Raw genomic sequence first — 6,419 nt, 5'->3', positions numbered from 1 at the left:
ATAAAGATAAAGATAGAGATACTTATGTAATTCATTGGTAGGAATTTCAGATAAGCGTATGAAGATGCCTTCCCTTCCGTCTCTCTGCTTTCCTACTGTCTTCATCCAATCCTTCTTCCTCCTTTCCATGGCAAGCTTAAGCAAGGGTTTCACCGTTGCCAGTGGCTACCTCCCATCCTCTCAGTGGAAATGTTCAACGCACCCTGTCACGGCACGGCTATCCATCTGTCGGTTCTCGATCAGGCCGGAATAGAATCTAGTGATTCTTTTGCGTCTGTCACTAACGCCCCGCCTTCAGGAGTTTGAAGCACGTCACAGTCATTCAATCATTGAATCCTACTCAGAATACCACAGACAAGGTTAGACCTTCCGGATTCTCTTGAATGCCGCCATCAGTTCTAGCCTATACCACAAAGACTCTGATCTCACGGAATGGCTGGCTCGTTTGTCAAGCGAGCACTCGGTTGTCAGGCGATCAACCATGCATCGTGTATCAGGAATCCAAGAGATATTCACCCAATCGAAGGTAGAACGGAGGTGGTTGTCAATCACACGTTCATAGGTGAGAATGATGATGAGTGTCACGGATCATCACATTCATCAAGTTGAAGAACAAGTGATATCTTAGAACAAGAACAAGCGGAATTGAATAGAAGAACAATAGTAATTACATTAATACTCGAGGTACAGCAGAGCTCCACACCTTAATCTATGGTGTGTAGAAACTCCACCGTTGAAAATACATAAGAACAAGGTCTAGGCATGGCCGAATGGCCAGCCTCCCAATGATCTAAGAACTAGATGTCCAAAGATGATCAAAGGATCTAAAATAATCCAAAGATGAAAATACAATAGTAAAAGGTCCTACTTATAGAGAACTAGTAGCCTAGGGTGTACAGAGATGAGTAAATGACATAAAAATCCACTTCCGGGCCCACTTGGTGTGTGCTTGGGCTGAGCATTGAAGCATTTTCATGTAGAGACTCCTCTTGGAGTTAAACGCCAGCTTTGGTGCCAGTTTGGGCGTTTAACTCCCATTCTTGTGCCAGTTCCGGCGTTTAACGCTGGAATTCCTGAGGGTGACTTTGAACGCCGGTTTTGGGCCATCAAATCTCGGGCAAAGTATGAACTATTATACATTGCTGAAAAGCCCAGGATGTCTACTTTTCAATGCCGTTGAGAGCGCGCCAATTGGGCTTTTGTAGCTCCAGAAAATCCACTTCGAGTGCAGGGAGGTCAGAATCCAACAGCATCTGCAGTCCTTTTCAGTCTCTGAATCAGATTTTTGCTCAGGACCCTCAATTTCAGCCAGAAAATACCTGAAATCACAGAAAAACACACAAACTCATAGTAAAGTCCAGAAAAGTGAATTTTAACTAAAAACTAATAAAAATATACTAAAAACTAACTAGATCATACTAAAAACATACTAAAAACAATGCCAAAAAGTGTATAAATTATCCGCTCATCACAACACCAAACTTAAATTGTTGCTTGTCCTCAAGCAACTGAAAATCAAATAAGATAAAAAGAAAAGAATATGCAATGAATTCCAAAAAACATCTATGAAGATCAGTATTAATTAGATGAGCGGGGCTTTTAGCTTTTTGCCTTTGAATAGTTTTGGCATCTCACTCTATCCCTTGAAATTCAGAATGATTGGCTTCTTTAGGAACTCAGAATCCAGATAGTGTTATTGATTCTCCTAGTTAAGTATGATGATTCTTGAACATAGCTATTGATTGAGTCTTGGCCGTGGCCCAAAGCACTCTGTCTTCCCGTATTACCACCGGATACATACATGCCACAGACACATAATTGGGTGAACCTTTTCAGATTGTGACTCAGCTTTGCTAGAGTCCCCAATTAGAGGTGTCCAGGGTTCTTAAGCACACTCTTTTTGCCTTGGATTACAACCTTATTTCTTTTCTTTTTCTTTCTTTTCTTTTTTTTCTCTTTCTTTTTCTTTCTCTCTTTTTTTTTTCGAATTTTTTTTTTGAATCACTACTTTTTCTTGCTTCAAGAATCATTTTTATGATTTTTCAGATTCTCAGTAACATGTCTCCTTTTTCATCATTCTTTCAAGAGCCAACATTCATGAACCACAAATTCAAAAGACATATGCACTGTTTAAGCATACATTCAGAAGACAAAAATATTGCCACCACATCAAAATAATTAAACTGTTATAAAATTCAAAATTCATGCAATTCTCTTTCTTTTTTCAATTAAGCACGTTTTTTATTCAAGAAAGGTGATGGATTCATAGGACATTCATAACTTTAAGGCATAGACACTAAGACACTAATGATCACAAGACACAAACATAGATAAACATAAGCACTAAAATTCGAAAACAGAAAATAAAGAACAAGGAAATTAAGGAACGGGTCCACCTTAGTGATGGCGGCTCTTTCTTCCTCTTGAAGATCCTATGGAGTGCTTGAGCTCCTCAATGTCTCTTCCTTGTCTTTGTTGCTCCTCTCTCATGATTCTTTGATCTTCTCTAATTTCATGGAGGATGATGGAGTGTTCTTGATGCTCTACCCTTAGTTGTCCCATGTTGGAACTTAATTCTCCTAGGGAGGTGTTTAGTTGCTCCCAATAATTTTGTGGAGGAAAGTGCATCCCTTGAGGCATCTCAGGGATCTCATGATGAGTGGGGTCTCTTGTGTGCTCCATCCTCTTCTTAGTGATGGGCTTGTCCTCATCAATAGGGATGTCTCCCTCTATGTCAACTCCAACTGAATAACAGAGGTGACAAATGAGATGAGGAAAGGCTAACCTTGCCAAGGTAGAGGACTTGTCCGCCACCTTATAGAGTTCTTGAGCTATAACCTCATGAACTTCTATTTCTTCTCCAATCATGATACTATGGATCATGATAGCCCGGTCTATAGTAACTTCAGACCGGTTGCTAGTAGGAATGATTGAGCGTTGAATAAACTCCAACCATCCTCTAGCTACGGGCTTGAGGTCATGCCTTCTTAATTGAACCGGCTTCCCTCTTGAATCTCTCTTCCATTGGGCGCCCTCTTCACATATGACTGTGAGGACTTGGTCCAACCTTTGATCAAAGTTGACCCTTCTAGTGTAAGGATGTTCATCTCCTTACATCATAGGCAAGTTGAATGCCAACCTTACACTTTCCGGACTAAAATCCAAGTATTTCCCCCGAACCATCGTAAGATAATTCTTTGGATCCGGGTTCACACTTTGATCATGGTTCTTGGTGATCCATGCATTGGCATAGAACTCTTGAACCATCAAGATTCTGACTTGTTGAATGGGGTTGGTAAGAACTTCCCAACCTCTTCTTCGGATCTCATGTCGGATCTCCGGATATTCACCATTTTTGAGTGAAAAAGGGACCTCGGGGATCACCTTCTTCAAGGCCACAACTTCATAGAAGTGGTCTTGATGCACCCTTGAGATGAATCTCTCCATCTCCCATGACTCGGAGGTAGAAGCTTTTGCCTTCCCTTTCCTCTTTCTAGAGGTTTCTCCGGCCTTGGATGCCATAAATGGTTATGGAAAAATAAAAAGCAATGATTTTACCACACCAAACTTAAAATGTTTGCTCGTCCTCGAGCAAAAGAAGAAAGAAGAGAGTAGAAGAAGAAGAAATGAGGAAGAAGGGAAGGGTTTTGTGTTCGGCCAAAGGGGGGAGAAGTGGTATTTAGGTTGTGTGAAAATGAAGGAGTGAAGGAGGGTTTATATAGGAGAGGGGGAAGGGTGATGTTCGGCTATGTATGGGTGGGTTTGGGTGGGAAAGTGGTTTGAATTTGAATGGTGAGGTAGGTGGGGTTTTATGAAGGATGGATGTGAGTGGTGAAGAGAAAGATGGGATTTGATAGGTGAAGGGTTTTTGGGGAAGAGGTGTTGAGGTGATTGGTGAATGGGTGAAGAAGAGAGAGAGTGGTGGGGTAGGTAGGGATCCTGTGGGGTCCACAGATCCTAAGGTGTCAAGGAAAAGTCATCCCTGCACCAAATGGCATGCAAAAATGCGTTTTTAGCCATTTTTGGCATTAAACGCCGGGCTGGTGCCCATTTCTGGCGTTTAACGCCAGCTTCTTGCCCTTTTCTGGCGTTTAACGCCAGTCTGGTGCCCCTTTCTGGCGTTAAACGCCCAGAATGGTGCCAGACTGGGCGTTAAACGCCCAACAGCTAGCCTCACTGGCGTTTAAACGCCAGTGGGTTCTTCCTCCAAGGTGTGCTATTTTTCTTTCTGTTTTTCATTCTGTTTTTGCTTTTTTCATTGATTTTGTGACTTCTCATGATCATCAACCTACAAAAGACATAAAATAACAAAGGAAAATAGTCAAAATATAATATTGGGTTGCCTCCCAACAAGCGCTTCTTTAATGTCAGTAGCTTGACAGTGGGCTCTCATGGAGCCTCAGAAATGCTCAGAGCCATGTTGGAACCTCCCAGCACCAAACTTAGAGTTTGAATGTGGGGGTTCAACACCAAACTTAGAGTTTGGTTGTGGCCTCCCAACACCAAACTTAGAGTTTGACTGTGGGGGCTCTGTTTGGCTCTGTTTTGAGAGAAGCCCTTCGTGCTTCCTCTCCATGGTGACAGAGGGATATCCTTGAGTCTTAAACACAAAGGATTCTTCATTCACTTGAATGATCAATTCTCCTCTATCAACATCAATCACAGCCTTTGCTGTGGCTAGGAAGGGTCTGCCAAGGATGATAGATTCATCCATGCACTTCCCAGTTTCTAGGACTATGAAATCAGCAGGGATGTAATGGTTTTCAACTTTAACCAGAACATCCTCTACAAGTCCATAGGCTTGTTTTCTTGAATTATCTGCCATCTCTAGTGAGATTTTTGCAGCTTGCACCTCAAAGATCCCTAGCTTCTCCATTACAGAGAGAGGCATGAGGTTTACACTTGACCCTAAGTCACACAAGGCCTTCTTGAAGGTCATGGTGCCTATGGTACAAGGTATTGAAAACTTCCCAGGATCCTGTCTCTTTTGAGGCAGTTTCTACCTAGACAAGTTATCCAGTTCTTTGGTGAGCAAAGGGGGTTCATCCTCCCAAGTCTCATTTCCAAATAACTTGTCATTTAACTTCATGATTGCTCCAAGGTATTTAGCAGCTTGCTCTTCAGTGACATACTCATCCTCTTCAGAGGAAGAATACTCATCAGAGCTCATGAATGGCAGAAGTAAGTCCAGTGGAATCTCTATGGTCTCATTTTGAGCCTCAGATTCCCATGGTTCCTCATTGGGGAACTCATTGGAGGCCAGTGGACGTCCATTGAGGTCTTCCTCAGTGGCGTTCACTGCCTCTCCTTCCTCTCCAAATTCGGCCATGTTGATGGCCTTGCACTCTCCTTTTGGATTTTCTTCTGTATTGCTAGGGAGAGTACTAGGAGGGAGTTCAGTAATTCTCTTGCTCAGCTGACCCACTTGTGCCTCCAAATTTCTAATGGAGGACCTTGTTTCAGTCATGAAACTTTGAGTGGTTTTGATCAGATCAGAGACCATGGTTGCTAAGTCAGAATTATTCTGCTTAGAACTCTCTGTCTGTTGCTGAGAAGAAGATGGAAAAGGCTTGCTATTGCTAAACCTGTTTCTTCCACCATTATTGTTGTTGAAACCTTGTTGAGGTCTCTGTTGACCCTTCCATGAGAGATTTGGATGATTTCTCCATGAAGGATTGTAGGTGTTTTCATAGGGTTCTCCCATGTAATTCACCTCTTCCATTGAAGGGTTCTCAGGATCATAAGCTTCTTCCTCAGATGAAGCTTCCTTAGTACTGCTTGGTGCATTTTGCATTCCAGACAGACTTTGAGAAATCATATTGACTTGTTGAGTCAATATTTTGTTCTGAGCCAATATGGCATTCAGAGTGTCAATCTCAAGAACTCCTTTCTTCTGACTAGTCCCATTGTTCACAGGATTTCTTTCAGAAGTGTACATGAATTGGTTATTTGCAACCATTTCAATCAGCTCTTGAGCTTCTGTAGGCGTCTTCTTCAGATGAAGAGAGCCTCCAGCTGAGCTATCCAAAGACATTTTGGATAGTTCAGAGAGACCATCATAGAAAATACCTATGATGCTCCATTCAGAAAGCATATCAGAAGGACACTTTCTGATTAATTGTTTGTATCTTTCCCAAGCTTCATAGAGGGATTCTCCTTCCTTCTGTCTGAAGGTTTGGACTTCCACTCTAAGCTTACTCAATTTTTTGAGGTAGAAAGAACTTTGCCAAGAAGGCATTGACTAGCTTTTCCCAAGGGTCCAGGCTTTCTCTAGGTTGAGAGTCCAACCATGTTCTAGCTCTGTCTCTTACAGCAAAAGGGAATAGCATAAGTCTGTAGACCTCAGGGTCAACCCCATTAGTCTTGACAGTGTCACAGATTTGCAAGAATTCAGCTAAGAACTGATGAGGATCTTCCAA

The 6,419-nt window shown here is 42.2% G+C and overlaps 1 non-coding gene across 1 annotated transcript; it reads left to right on the top strand.

The window, feature by feature from the left end:
- The first annotated feature begins 6,088 nt into the window (after positions 1-6,088).
- Positions 6,089-6,196, top strand: LOC112804837 (small nucleolar RNA R71). Its single transcript, XR_003203457.1, has one exon. It is a non-coding gene; the product is annotated as a small nucleolar RNA R71 (small nucleolar RNA).
- Positions 6,197-6,419: the final 223 nt, after the last annotated feature.

The sequence above is a fragment of the Arachis hypogaea genome, chromosome 5 (genome assembly GCF_003086295.3).
Source record: "Arachis hypogaea cultivar Tifrunner chromosome 5, arahy.Tifrunner.gnm2.J5K5, whole genome shotgun sequence".
NCBI classification, from domain to species: domain Eukaryota; kingdom Viridiplantae; phylum Streptophyta; class Magnoliopsida; order Fabales; family Fabaceae; genus Arachis; species Arachis hypogaea.
This window is presented reverse-complemented; position numbering and strand designations above follow the sequence as displayed.